At 36.2% G+C, this 14,669-nt stretch overlaps 1 protein-coding gene across 1 annotated transcript in view; it reads left to right on the forward strand.

Moving 5' to 3' along the window:
• Positions 1–1,909: 1,909 nt before the first annotated feature.
• LOC135074353 (protein singed) overlaps positions 1,910–14,669 on the forward strand; it is a 66,828-nt gene continuing 54,068 nt past the window's right edge. Inside the window, exon 1 of the mRNA XM_063968608.1 lies at positions 1,910–2,151. The gene's annotated coding sequence lies outside the window, so the exon portion shown is untranslated. The remainder of the gene's footprint in view (positions 2,152–14,669) is intronic.

A 14,669-nucleotide genomic window follows, 5' to 3' on the forward strand; every position in this document is an offset into this window, starting at 1 on the left:
TGTATTTAAAGCAACTCCTGAAATAATCGTCAAAAATGATAATTAAAAAAAAGTCAATGGTTACTTTTTTCTGCATTTTAAAAATGACTTAAGAAAAGAGCGCGTTGATGTCTTTTTAATTAATAGTAGCGAAATAGGAAAAATTATTGAAAATCTGCTAAAATGAGGGCTATCGTTTTTATACTTAACAGTTGGCACCCCTGGCGATTGACAGGACCTTACTCTACAGTGGCGCCATCTTGATGAGTGCAAATGCGATAGTCCTCCTACCACTTTAGCGCTCACCAGTTGGTGCCACTGTCTTCGCTACTAGCAAGTGACAGGACCTTACTCTACAGTGGCGCCATCTTGATGAGTGCAAATGCGATAGTCCTCCTACCACTTTAGCGCTCACCAGTTGGTGCCACTGTCTTCGCTACTAGCAAGTGACAGGACCTTACTCTACAGTGGCGCTAACTGGTGAGCGCTAAAACGATAACCCTCATTCAACATTGTCTGATCAGCAAGAACTAAACTGCTGTCCTATAGCTTTATTCTAGCGTGTCTATATTTTTATGAGAAAGCAAAACGTATAATTAATTATTTTTGTATTTATTTTTATTAAACTAAATTTTATTATTTAGTGCCTGCTTTGAAGCAGCAATTAATCACAAACAGCAAGTTTCTGAATAAAAACAGATATCTTATTTTCTGCTAATTGTACATTTTTTTGTGAAAATAAAGTTGAACAAATTATTTGATAATTTGACTTATAAATCTTTACAATCTAAACAAAAGCAAATGAATAACGCATTTCTGCTTGAAAATATTACAGTCACTTTATTTATAAATATTATAAAACAAAATCGTCATAACATCTATTTGTCCCTTTATAAATCTGAAGATGCACGCAAGTCTCACTTCAATTAAAAAATTTCTACCACGTTCATTTTTATATTTTATAATGTAATAAATAAGCATAATAACATAATAAGCACATTCTGCTTAGAAAAGTAAATAAACCAAGCAAAGCCGGGCTCGATCGCTAAACATCGTATTCTTGATATACTCGTACTTGTGACAGCGTCAAAATAACTACTGATGCATTATTAAGCGACACACATTACGGGCATAATACTCCTATTATGTCCGTTTTCACCATCAATCCCAAATTTTTAAGTGACCCCTATAGTAACACATAACAAGTTTTCTTAGGGGTCACTTAAACATTAGGGATTGATGATGAAAACGGGCATCAGTACAACAAATCTGCTAGTCTAAGCATAAAACACTATCGCGTCGCGTGACGGACGCTGTCGCTGCTGGACAGCAATCAGTACTGGATCTCATGTGTTTTCTCTGCCGCGACTCCGCGAGCAAAGATTGACACTGTAGTAAATATTGCTGATGAATTGGTAAAACCTGTGCTACTGACTGAATATGCATTGTTTGTTACTTTCCACAAAAATAAAAAGAAGAACATCTGATCATTCAGACATGCATTATTCTTTTTATTATTTATTATTATTATTTAACTAAGATACTTTCTAGAACTTCGTGGTTAATGGATTATAAAAATGTTATTGATGTTCATTGAAATCACAAGTACAATTTCATTTTCTTATTTGAAGTTTTAATTTTCAAACAATAGCAGATTTACTCGCAAATCATACGAGTCCGCGTACTTTTGCCGTCCGCGTCGAGTGCGGTCGCGTATCTCACCATCGCCAGTGTTAATGACTTAATTAAACGAGCGATTAAAATATTATCACCAACATCACGAAACGAGACGAGCGTTTTGAACTTTCACGGGCAAAATGGCAAGGAAAAATTGGTCGCCATTGGTTACGGGCAAGCGGGCGCCGATTGGCGGCGGCTCCCTCCGGCTCGCTCGGCCGCGCCGCGCCCCGCCGCGTCAGTCCGCCGCGAACCGTCGTGGGGGTAGCGTCGTCGCTCGCACATCCTCGCACCAGCAACCGGGCAACCGCAGCCGGCACCCGTCCGAGCATACAACAGCGAGATACACTCGTAAAAGTGTCAAGTTAATTGATGATTGTGCCGACTCAAATCACAGTCGCGAGTTAGGTTTTTTAATCATAGTGCAACTGTGCTTTCGTCCCGCGATCTACTCGGCTGCATTTCTTTGGTGTGAGCTTGCTGAAGTGTGAAAAGGTGAGTTTTTGCTTTGATATTTGCAAGAATGTGTTGCCGGCCGGCGGCGGGCGCGGTCCCGGGATCGATGCGCGCGGGATGGGGCTCACCCTCCGCGCGAGGGCGCCGCTCGCCTGATCTTGAGCATGATTCTTGAGTTGATGATCATATTCATGTCTTATGTTTAACGGAACATTGGCTCAGGCAATATGAACTAATGCTGAGCATTAATAATTATAAGCTTATTAGTTCATTCACTAGAGAGTTAGCTATTCGTGGAGGGTCACTAATATTAATAAATGATAAATTAAAATGTAAAGAGCGTAAAGATATTGTATCTCTCTCTGTCGAGCGAACTATTGAGCTGTCATGTGCAGAACTGGACGACTATGTTATTGTATGTGTATATAGACCCCCATCTAGTAACTATGAATTATTTGAAACCACAATGGAAGAGGTACTTAGAAGAGTGTGTAATAGTTCAAAGAAAGTAGTTGTATGTGGAGACTTTAATATTAATATAATAGAAGATTCCTCTCTTTCAATACGGTTTTTAAATTTATTCAAATCTTTTAACTTGTTAAATCTTTTCTCTGAACCAACTAGGGTGACTCCAACATCAGCTACTTGCTTAGACAATATATTCTGTAACTGCTTAGTGCTAGAGAAATCAATAATAAATTTTGTTAATTCTGATCATTGCGGTCAAATAGTGTCATTTCAACACCATTTTGTGCCATCGAGCAAGGAAATAGAATATAGACCAGTCACTGCATCCCAGAAAGACAAATTTAAATCTCAAATATCTAATAAGGTCCCACTTTTGCATTATTTTAACTGTAGTATAAATATTTTATATGAGCAATTATTTGAATTAATTAAAAATGAGTTCAATAAAACTTTTCCTAAGAAAACAATTATTATTAAAAACAATAAAACTAAATTCAGTGACTGGGCTACAGTAGGTATTTATATTAGTAGGAAAAAAATGTTTGAATTATATGGTAGAAAAGCCTATAGTAGCGACCCGGACTTTATAGAATATGTAAAAAAATACTCAAAAGTTTTTAAACAAGTTTGTACCATGGCAAAATCTATTTACATACGTGACAAAATTAAAAACTCTGGCAACAAAATTAAAGCTACTTGGAATTGTATTAATAAAGAAACTTGTAGAATTATATCTCGGGATGACACATTCGCATTAAAAATTGATAATAAGTATATTAAATGCAATGATAAGGTAGCAAACGCATTCGAAGGTTACTTCTCAAATGTACCAATCATAACAACAAGCAATCTTAATTCATGTTCATATCAGGCAATATCTCTTCTCGAGGGTTGTGTTGATGTTTGCAATAGCCCATTAAAATTTAGACAAATAGACCCCATAGTTATTATAAAAACTTTCAAAGAACTAAATATAAAAAAGACAGAGGATATATGGGGCATATCAACAGACATAATAAAACCCATCATTCCTCTTATAGCTCCCCATTTAGCTCATATCTTTAATGAATGTATTAACGAAGGTCAGTTCCCTACCCTGATGAAACATAGTAAAATCATACCATTATTTAAAGCAGGAGACAAAAGTGACCCATCCAACTTTAGACCTATATCGATACTACCTGCGCTCAGTAAAATATTTGAAAAAATTATTTTCAATCAACTACTGTCTCATTTTAACTTAAATAAACTGTTTCATGAAAAACAATATGGGTTCACAAAAGGGAAAAGTACGACCGATGCAGGGGTTGCTCTTATCAAACACATTTTCGATGCTTGGCAGGAGAAAAAGGATGCTATTGGTGTATTTTGTGACTTATCGAAGGCGTTTGACTGTGTTGATCATCAAACTCTGTTATTTAAGCTAGAACATTATGGCGTATCAGGCAAGGCCTTAAGCCTATTACACTCTTACCTCTCAGACAGATTACAAAAAGTAAATATTCACGGAACTAACTCTTCGGGCGCCCCCCTAAAAATGGGAGTGCCCCAAGGCTCAATACTGGGACCATTGCTCTTTCTGATTTATATAAATGATCTACCTTTTTATTCAAAGGACCTTTGTGAGATAGTATTATTTGCTGATGACACTTCTTTAATTTTTAAAACTGACAGGCGTCAGGAAATATTTGACGACGTGAATAATGCTCTTTCCAAAGTATTAGACTGGTTTACAACTAATAATTTGCTATTAAACGCAAAAAAAACTAAATGTTTAAAATTCACTATGCCTAATGTCAAACAAGTTAATACTAATATTACAGTAAATAATGAACGCATTGAACTGATAAACTCTACTGTCTTTCTAGGTATTACCCTAGACTGTAAATTACAATGGGGCCCCCATATTGCTGCCTTGGCGGGAAGACTTAGTTCAGCTGCCTTTGCGGTGAGAAAGATCAGAAACTTGACTGATGTTGAAACAGCAAGGCTTGTATATTTTAGTTATTTTCATAGTATTATGTCTTATGGTCTTTTACTGTGGGGCTCAGCAGCAGACATAGAATCAATTTTCATTTTACAGAAAAGAGCTGTTCGGGCAATATACGGTCTTAAACCACGTGACTCGCTTAGAGAAGTTTTTAAAGAAATCAATATATTGACTGTGGCTTCGCAATACATATTTGATAACATTATGTATGTCCGTAAACATATACATTTATTTACTAAGAAAAGTGACGTCCACTCATTTAACACGAGACATAAGAATAAACTTGCTGTTCCATCATTTAGGTTGCATAAGATAGGTAATTCATTCTTGGGGAAATGTATTACCATATTTAACAAAATACCACACAACCTTGTCGAATTGCCAATAAACAAATTTAAGATACATATAAAAAATACCCTTATGTCCAAAGGGTACTACAAGGTTCGAGACTATATTGATGACAAGGATGCGTGGTCAGTTCAGTCTGCACATATTTGATGTACTTAAATTTGACTATTCTTACCGTTAGATAATTCCTGGCAATAAGTGGTGACTGAGTTTGTTCCGGCGTTTCTTCTCAGCACTTGCCATATGTTTGTCTCGAAGCGCTGGTAGGGCCCAAAAGATAAGGAGACATGTAAAGTGCCCCATAAGGGCTACCTTTTCTTTTTTTATTATTTTCTATTGACGTTCATAAGTGCCACTTGTGGTCTAAACTGAATAAATATTTTTTGATTTTGATTTTGATTTTTTGATTTGATTTTGATTTTGAGCGCGCTCGCCGGTTTGTTATGATATGAATTATTTATAAACATTATTGTATGCAGGTACGTGCTCGGAACGATAGTCGTTTTTCTAGGGGGATGGTTGGGTAATTCCGTATTCGACCCACGACAACTCAACCCACTCATTATTTTTTCCTTAACCAACCCAATTTTGTTCCTTACTCTACCCACAACAAATTTTTAATTTTATGTTCCTTATTCACCCCAAAAACATTCCTAGCTCAACCCATTTTAAAACCACTTAAAAAATATAAGATTTTTATGTACGGTCAGAATAAAAATATATTTTTTAGAAATTTAAGCTCAGTTAACTTTTGTGTTAAGATCGTTCTATTAAATAAAACTGCAGGACTTCTGATACAATAATATATTTCAAAAACGTTTTTCACAAAAGGACACAAATCAAATAATGACTAATTAGAATCTACTATAAATCTACTATAAATCAAACGACTGTGATTTTTTATTAAATCAGTATAACCAAGCGATGGCGTATAATTTTTTTCCTAGACACTTGTTCATGAATGAACAAATATTTCAAATAATACAATGTATTTCATCTTTTTTTTCAAGCGGTATGAGATGACAAAAGAAAAATAATAAAAGTATTCATGTGGACAGCTAATCCCGCGGTAAAAGTTTTCAGCCTCTTAATTTGTTTATGTATTTACCTTAAAGTAAAATAAAATCTTGTAAATACTAGTATGTATATGTATTTATCATTATTAAATTTCTGAAAAAACAGTAAACGTTGTTTTGCTATCCATACTTATTTTTGGTATATTTACTTTGGGTTGAGTAAGGAATGCATTTGGGTATAATAACGAAATTATGTAACGGGTTGAGCTAGGAATACTAATTTGGGATGAGTGAAGAAATGGGTTGAGTTGTCATGGGTCGAATACGGAATAACCCGGATGGTTTAATGAGAATAGTCTCGGTCAGCGCTCTCCGTTCCTATTAGAATCTATGAGTGCGTAAAGTTGCAGATAATTTAAAATACCGCTATCGTAAACCCGTAATACATTTATGTTTTTGTACCTGAAAATATAAAATTACACCGCATAGAAATGATATTCCAACAATATTCATTCTTCCTTTTTATCCGCGGATCTACCCTCAAAAAATTAATGTGTCCAGTTTTGTTATTTATGTAGTTTTATATCTTGTTATGTATTACAACTACGGTTTTCTGTAAAACTTGACATCATAATTGATGGCTGCATAGCATTATTTACACATACCTTAATACCGATTTTACGATTACACTAGGTAATTGCAAATCAGAATCCTGTTTTCCTGGATGCCTTGGACATTATATTTATACCTAAGTTATTGTACACCAGGAAAACTATGGACTACCAGGAAAATCGAGTCAATGATGCGTTTTACATCGTGTCAGTCAGTCATTGAGATATTTAAATGCGAGAAAATAATAGTTTCTGATTATCTTTTTTTATCTGGAGATGAAATACCTTAAAATTCCTTTTGTGTTTTTCATTACTTATTTTTATGGCGTACTTAGCTAGAAAATTTTTATAACACATTATAAAATATCTTCTGTATGTTTCTTATTCATCGGGTTGATTTCAGATGACGAAGTTAACTCTGAAAATAGTTTTCTACCATTCAAAATGAAAGAAAAATATATACTTATTATTCTCCTCAGTTTACCAGTAAAGGTGAAACGTGAATAAATTTAAAAAGTAAAATTCACTTATGGTAGTAGTAGTACTCGTAGTAGTAGTACAGTAGTAGTAACATGCTTTGTTTTGCTTAAAATATTTGCTTAAGGCTTGGTATTTCTGCTAAAGTAGGTATTTCGCGCTGTCAAAATCTGCGCGCGCAATACTTCGCCGAAGACAGCGCGCCAAAGGGCTCTCGCGGCTACACAGTATAGAAATACGCAGTTGGTTAGGTTAGGTTGACTTCCTTCCGTTCAAGCGTCACACTCACAGCACTTTCTAATACAAATCAAAATATCCAAGTTATTAAAACAACTTTCAGAATTTTTGGGAATATATTTTAGAATCGAATAAATATAAAATATAACTGCCAAAGTAAACACGGTTCAAAGAGGCGTGGCGTCACCCAACCTTCCGGAAGTTCCACGCCGGCCAAAAGAATTTCAAGATTACGTCACCCGACCTATCGGTAGATCCTCGGGAGCTTGAGCGATTGGAAAAACATTTTATGATCAGTTACTCGTAGTAGCGATTATTTAGAGCTTGGATAATAAATTATAGTTGTTGCAATTCACGAAACTTTGCATGTGGTTAATTACATTAATCAGTACACGCATCAATTTTGTTCAGTCTTTTTGTTTATTAATAAATAAAAATAACATACTAAAATTGCATACATATTTGTTTGTATTGGTCTGGGTCTTCCATAATTTATATATAACGTATGTAGGTACGGGGCTCTGTGTCGAAAATCACTATGAGCATCACACGCGGTTACCTGCCGCAGGCACCCGCTCTGAGCACTCATGGGAGTTTATGCAGAGGTCGCTAGAGTTTGACTTTGTTTATAGTCATTACGAAGCAGATTTTGATGGGAAACTGCACTGTCTTGAATTCGAAAGGGTAATTTGACGGTGTTAGGGGAATTCTAGGAATAAATGCAGAGCCTCCTCATTGAGATTGAGACATTTCAATTTGAGATTTCACTTGACATTGATTGCAATCTGACATGGAGTTTTCAAACATTTGTAAAAATAAAAAGTAATTAAATCAAAAGCAGTAAGTATCTAGTATTGATATCAACTTCGAAGCAAATGACTCCCAAAATAACTTTCTACCCCTTTTACACGTTTGTCATGAATTATAATATTAAGGAATTGTTAAGCAAAATTTCAAGTAGATTGAACCAAAGAATCACTTTGTCCCATACAAACTTTGCCCCCTTTTTTCACCCCCTTCATTTCATGACCCCATTTCAGAAAATCGGATGCCTACGTCATACAAAGAACACACCTTCCTTCCATCTCTCGTTAATATAGGTCCACACAAATAAAGAATGTTTGACTTCGACTTTAATAATTATGCTCTTACATAATTATAATTATAAATAAACTAGCTTTCCGCCCGCCGCTTCGCCCGCGTACAATTTTTCGGTTTTTATATAACCTATTACACTCAGATAAATAATGTGGCTTTCTATTGGTGAAAGATTTTTTAAAATAGGTTCAGCAGATCCCGAGATTACCCCTTACAATTTAACAAATATACAAACACACAAACTTTACCTCTATACAATGTGTCCGGGCTTGTAGTGATCAAACTTTAAGGGCATAATCGGTTAAGTCGGCATAACAAGTCGGCGGCTAGTATGTAATCGGAATAGGTTGTGTGATTCTTTCAGGCAGTGCATTTTCGCATGTCGCGTGCGCTATAGAAACCGCTGGGAAGGGGTATCTTTGTTCAACAATTACGTCAAAACTAATAAACGTAGACTGATAAATTTACATTCGTTTTGTAGAATAGCTCAAATACTAATAATACAATGCAAATAAAACATACCTTAACGATCTGGTTTTTCTTGTATTGGAAAATAACTGAAAAAGAAGTGAAAAAAGTCATGTTTTTTTCTAATTAAATCCATTCTTACTCCCTTAAAATGTATGAAACTTGTATCTGTTTTCTACTTCTACTACTAGATAATTTTATTGGCTATCGTATGATATAAATTTTTTACTTATTAGTGTTAAGCTACCCACGCTATCACTTATTTTTGAAGAAAGAGGTGAAAACTTAAAATTAAAAACTTAAATCCTTGTAATTTTGCGAGAAATGGGTCAAGCCCCAAATTTGAAGTATTTTCATCGATATAATTGTCCATAGATTACGCCCTTAAGGTTTGATCACTACATGCCCGGACACACTGTATAAATTAGATAAAGATAGGTAATTTGAAACCCTATTTTGTTTTATTCTTTTTTTATTTTAATTATTTCACAATCTAAACTAATATTTACAGTAAGTAAATGCTAAATAGTAAATATTATTTTGGATTGTTAAATATCCTATCCTACTAATATTATAAAGGCGAAAGTTTGGATGTCATGATGTCTGGATGTCTGGATGTTTGTTACTCTTTCACGCAAAAACTACTGAACGGATTTTGTTGAAACTTATCAGTATTATTGTTTATAACCCAGATTAACATATAGGCTAACTTATGTCGATATGTGACAAATAAATTTCAATAAATAAATAAGACGTGTAAAAAGCGCCATCTACCTATCGTCATTGGTTAAAATCTACAGCGCTTGACAAACTACTGTATGACGTTCGTAAATATTCATTCAGGGGAAGCCGTGAAACGCCATCTATCAACATGATATCTAACGGGGGTAAAACGAGGTCCACGCGAACGAAGTCGCGGGCGGCCGCTAGTTTATAATAGGTAGCTTTCCCTCCGCAACCTTATTGGTATTCCATGTATGTGTCTTTTAACTGATTTCTGTTAAACATTTCATGTAAAATTTTTCCAGTTATAACTCCATTTACATCTGCATCTGTAAACAAGGGTTCATGTTCTCCAGCCCAGATGCCGAGTAAACAGAATCGTCTTTCAGTGACGTGCAGCTGCCCCTATATTTGACCCACTGACCTAATTTTTTATTATTTATTTGTATCAGTGTGCTCTTCTAATAGGTGTAAGACGATTGTATGTAGGCACTATTAATCCTTCAAGGCCCGCGAATCTAGACATAATAGATAATCAATTGTTATGACATTAATGAATGCCGTCTGGGACTCAAGCGGTTAATATGTAATTTCAACTCATTGGTTTTGTCTCATATTTAAGGAATTTACTATGTATCATGAGTAGAGTCTTCGTTTAAAAGGATGCGAACGATTTAAATTTCAATAGGTAGACAAAATTGATAATTCTTAATTATCAAATATTTTAGCTTTCTCCAGTAACACTGATATTATTATACTGTGACTCGTCAAAGTCATCATTGTCAAAAATATTGACAAATCGCGAACTGTCACGTCCAAAAAACTGACACGCGTCCGTCCTCCGTAAGCGCCACCGCGCGACTGATTGAGATTGTCCAAGCCGTCATGGACGATTTTTTCCACATTTTTTAACATAGTAACTAAATAAGACGCAATATAAAAATTCCATCCGTTAAAAGCCCTCAAGTTATTTCTGAACTTTAGTTTAGTAAAAGATTTAGAATCTCAAATCGCTTATTTAAAAAATAAAACCATAATTAGAAAACGAATAGAGGTAACTTTGGGAATTTATTCTATCGAGTCAACTTCATCAAATCGTGTTTCCATCCGTTAATAGCCCTAGAAAATATCCTCAACTATGCCCAATAAAAATCTTAGCCTTTAATTTTACTGTTTAGTACCTCAAAAATGAAAAATGAAAACCTCATTTTCGCCATTTTCTCTGCTACCCGGCCTTAATTAAAAATCCAACATTGTATTCTCACATCTTCCGGCATAGTGTATATTTTGCAGATCGCAGGTACCTAAAACATCTGCTGATTTCTCCAGCGAAGTTTCGGGAACACCGTTATATGCGCGAAGAGCCTCAAAATGCGGCGTCATCCTACGCTCATTAACATAAATCCTGTTGAATCCTTTCCAATAAATATACTCGTATACTTGAATGTTATTTAGGCTATTTTTTTTTCCCCAAGGGTCGGTGCTTGGACCGGTCTTATATAATATTTATACATCAGACCTGCCGACCTCAGATGATGTCACGGTTGCTACATATGCTGACGATATTGCTTTCTTGGCTGCAGACAAAGACCCTATATCAGCAAGTGAAAAGCTTCAGAGACTGCTGAATGCTACGTCAGATTGGCTTCATAAATGGCGTATACAAGCCAGTGCGCAGAAATCCAACCACATAACTTTCACTTTGAGGAGAGGAGACTGTCCCCCCGTCTGCCTGGGAAGGAATGTTCTGCCTCAGACCAACTGTGTAAAATACCTCGGCTTTCATTTGGATAGACGGCTGACTTGGAAGGACCACATAAAAATGAAAAGAGACCAAATTAACCACAAATTCAGGAATCTATATTGGATGATGGGCAGGAATTCGGTTCTCTCCCTGGACAATAAACTTCTGATATACAATTCCATCCTGAAGCCAATATGGACATATGGTATCCAGTTGTGGGGAGTTGCCAGCAAGAGTAATATCGCGTGCCTGCAAAGGGTGCAGAACAACATATTGAGGAATATTGCGAATGCCCCGTGGTTCACGAGGAATGATGAAATACACGAGTACTTGAACATTGAAACCGTGGCCGCAGAAATAGAGCGATACAAGAAACTGCACATCGAACGTCTTACTCATCACCCCAATCCACTCGCCTATGGATTACTGGAGAATGACAACGTGGTTAAAAGGCTAAAAAGAAACCACGTAATTTAAGAAGACAGATTAGGCATAGGCCAGCTGCTCTTTAACAATAAAATGACACTCAACATATCTGATTATAGTCTGGCGACTGATTGCAGAAATCATTATCACAAAAAAAAAAAAAAAAAAAAAAAAAAAATTTAGGCTATTGTATTCATAAATTGTATTTGTCTTTAACTTATGGGCTCAATAAATTTAATAGGAACGGGCAAAATAAACCCTGGGCAAACATGCTCCATCATATTTTATATCTGCATCCATAGGCAAGATAGCAAATGCATCTAGCCAACAAAAGAAGCATGAGCCAGACCCTATTTTACAACAATGTATTCGTAATGTCGTGAATACCACGATTATACATCAATGGAGGAGAAGAATTGTAAACAGTGGCATCTGAGCTATCTCACGATAGGTGAAACCGTCTCATACACATTCCCGCATTATTCTAAAGAGCCCGCTCGCCATAATGAGTGCTCGGTGGCAATAACAAATAATGAACCCTATCTAATGCAGAACATTCGGTACCTTACCATCCGCGTGAAAGTGGCAATTAACTAAAGTCGGTATAATAAGCAGCTCTCCGGATTTATAATGATGAATTATTAATTAGCGAACGTCTCTCCGTATAATTTAGTTTCATACTTTCGTTTTTGAATTATTCTGTGTGGACGCGACATCGAGCGTGCTGCGCTACTATCTAATAAAGTACAAGACATTATTGTCTTCGTTTCAATTAGACATTTTACACGGCAAACATTCCACAGCGCAGCGTTACTGGCTGCAGTTATTTTCTAACAATCAAATCATTCTTCTTTGGAAATTGCGACTTTTTTGTCGTTCTTGATCACAAAATGGACAAAGCGGTCTTTGTTCGGATGTTTTCGGCTTGGCCCATCTCGAGATAAAATTTCGCCGATGTCGGACAGATACGAGAGTTTGAAAGTATTTCAGATAAGCTATCAAGATAACTTAGCTGATCTCAATAATATCAATAATGCATCTATTGAATTTCAGATAAACATTGGACTAGACATTTCAAAAATTATCATAATATCTTGCAATTAGATTACCTACATAAACACACTGATGTGTTCCATCTTATATTTTTCCAAAATAAAATGCGGTTTTATGTTCATGATTCTTAATCTATCGTTTATCAATTCCGGAGCTGTTGTGCTCTCAGATATCCCCAGCACAAGATATCTACACCTAGAAGCATGTAGACATTCTATGATAGAATAAAATCTGCAGCAGAGAGTGCCGGGGTCCTGTCGCGCCCGGGGTGGCGGGCCGACGACCTCGCGCGCTGGCCTTGGCTCGCACACCTGTCGCTGGCAGGAACTTGAACGCGAATCAGAACTATGCTGTTAGGAAATACTTGAACAGCCATAACATCCAAATGAGTCACATACGAGTACATGGGAAGTATTTAACCAGAATAGCCTTTTCAAATCCTTTCTTTCCGCCAGTTCCCAGTGCTCAAATTATTAGTCTCTCTTTAGGCTAAAGACAATAGATTTACTTTTGGACAATGTTGCAGTTGACGTTGAACTTGCTAAATTTGCGAACCAAGTTTTCATAAATTTTATTACCTACTTAATTTTAAACCCACCCCGAAGAACCTTGATTTCAGTCAAAGACCACATCTTTTGAGTGATCTAGCCCAACAATGGCAATTCTCAAACCGCTGTTATAGAGTATTAACCACAAAATATCTAAGGAGTGAAGATGCTCGCGGAATTCATGTGCACGGCAGATAAATCACCCGCTATGTGGAGCGTCTGCGCCCGCGCACGTCCGGCGGCGACACGCACGTTCGCCGCCTTTGCGATCACTACAACCATTCTTGATGGAATTTCAAGAATTTCAACGTTTTTCTGCATCACCTAGATATTATTTAAAACTGCACTCATATTTGTTCTGCAGGAAGAATAGGGTAAAGTTGTATTAGGTTGTGTAAACGCAGACTATTTTAATTTAAAAAAACTTAAGAACTTAACGCCCTCCAATTTTAGAGTAATTATTGAAACGAAATGAAAATAAATCACTAAAGGTAGGCTGATGATTACTATTAATTCGAGATAGTATAAACTTCGGTGACAATAGTTTTTATTTTGATTAATACACGATCATCTGTGATGCAATTATCATATAAGTGCAGTAATAGTTTTATGTCGCGTTTATTATTCAATTCCCAGTGTAGGCGCACGCGCACGTCCTCGGCTCGTATGACGCCTCGTTCACACCTCGTTACGACTCCCTCGAGCCAAACAAACATGCAGATATTATGTTTGCACGACTGTCACTTGCTGCGATTCAATTAATTACTCGCCACATTTTGAATAGTATTAAAAATAGGTGTATACAACTATGCCATCATGTCATGTCAACTATTCGTGTTATCGAAGTTGAACTGACAAGGAACATTCTGTGAACAACGCGCTAATTATTTTAATTTATATTTGTTCACAAGATGGATTTTTCAATTAAAAATATTTCTCACATCATAACTCTGGCTAATTAAAAGCAAAAGAAGCTCAAATACTTTTCTTGTGATGAATAGAACAGCGTTAATCCGCGTTGAAGAATTATGAAGTTGATCAGCGGCGGCCGTTACCCGGCACCGGCTTCATTTGGAAGAAACTCAAACGTTATTTACGCTTCGCTGGCAATAAATAAATAAATAGGCAATGACGTGCTTATTTATATTGAACCATCAATACAGCGAGGTGAAAGGCGGTTGATATTTAAAATAAACGGAAATATCGAAGAATGCGTTCGAAAACATGAACGCTTTCCCAAATCCGTGATAGACGCAGACACGCCAGCCTCGGCTTTCCAACGAGAAAATGATGTTATCGCTCGTAAAATGAGCTGATTTAACTGCGAGCTACAGATATGTAGCATTCAGT

Source organism: Ostrinia nubilalis, chromosome 9 (genome assembly GCF_963855985.1).
Source record: "Ostrinia nubilalis chromosome 9, ilOstNubi1.1, whole genome shotgun sequence".
Taxonomy (NCBI): Eukaryota; Metazoa; Arthropoda; class Insecta; order Lepidoptera; family Crambidae; genus Ostrinia; species Ostrinia nubilalis.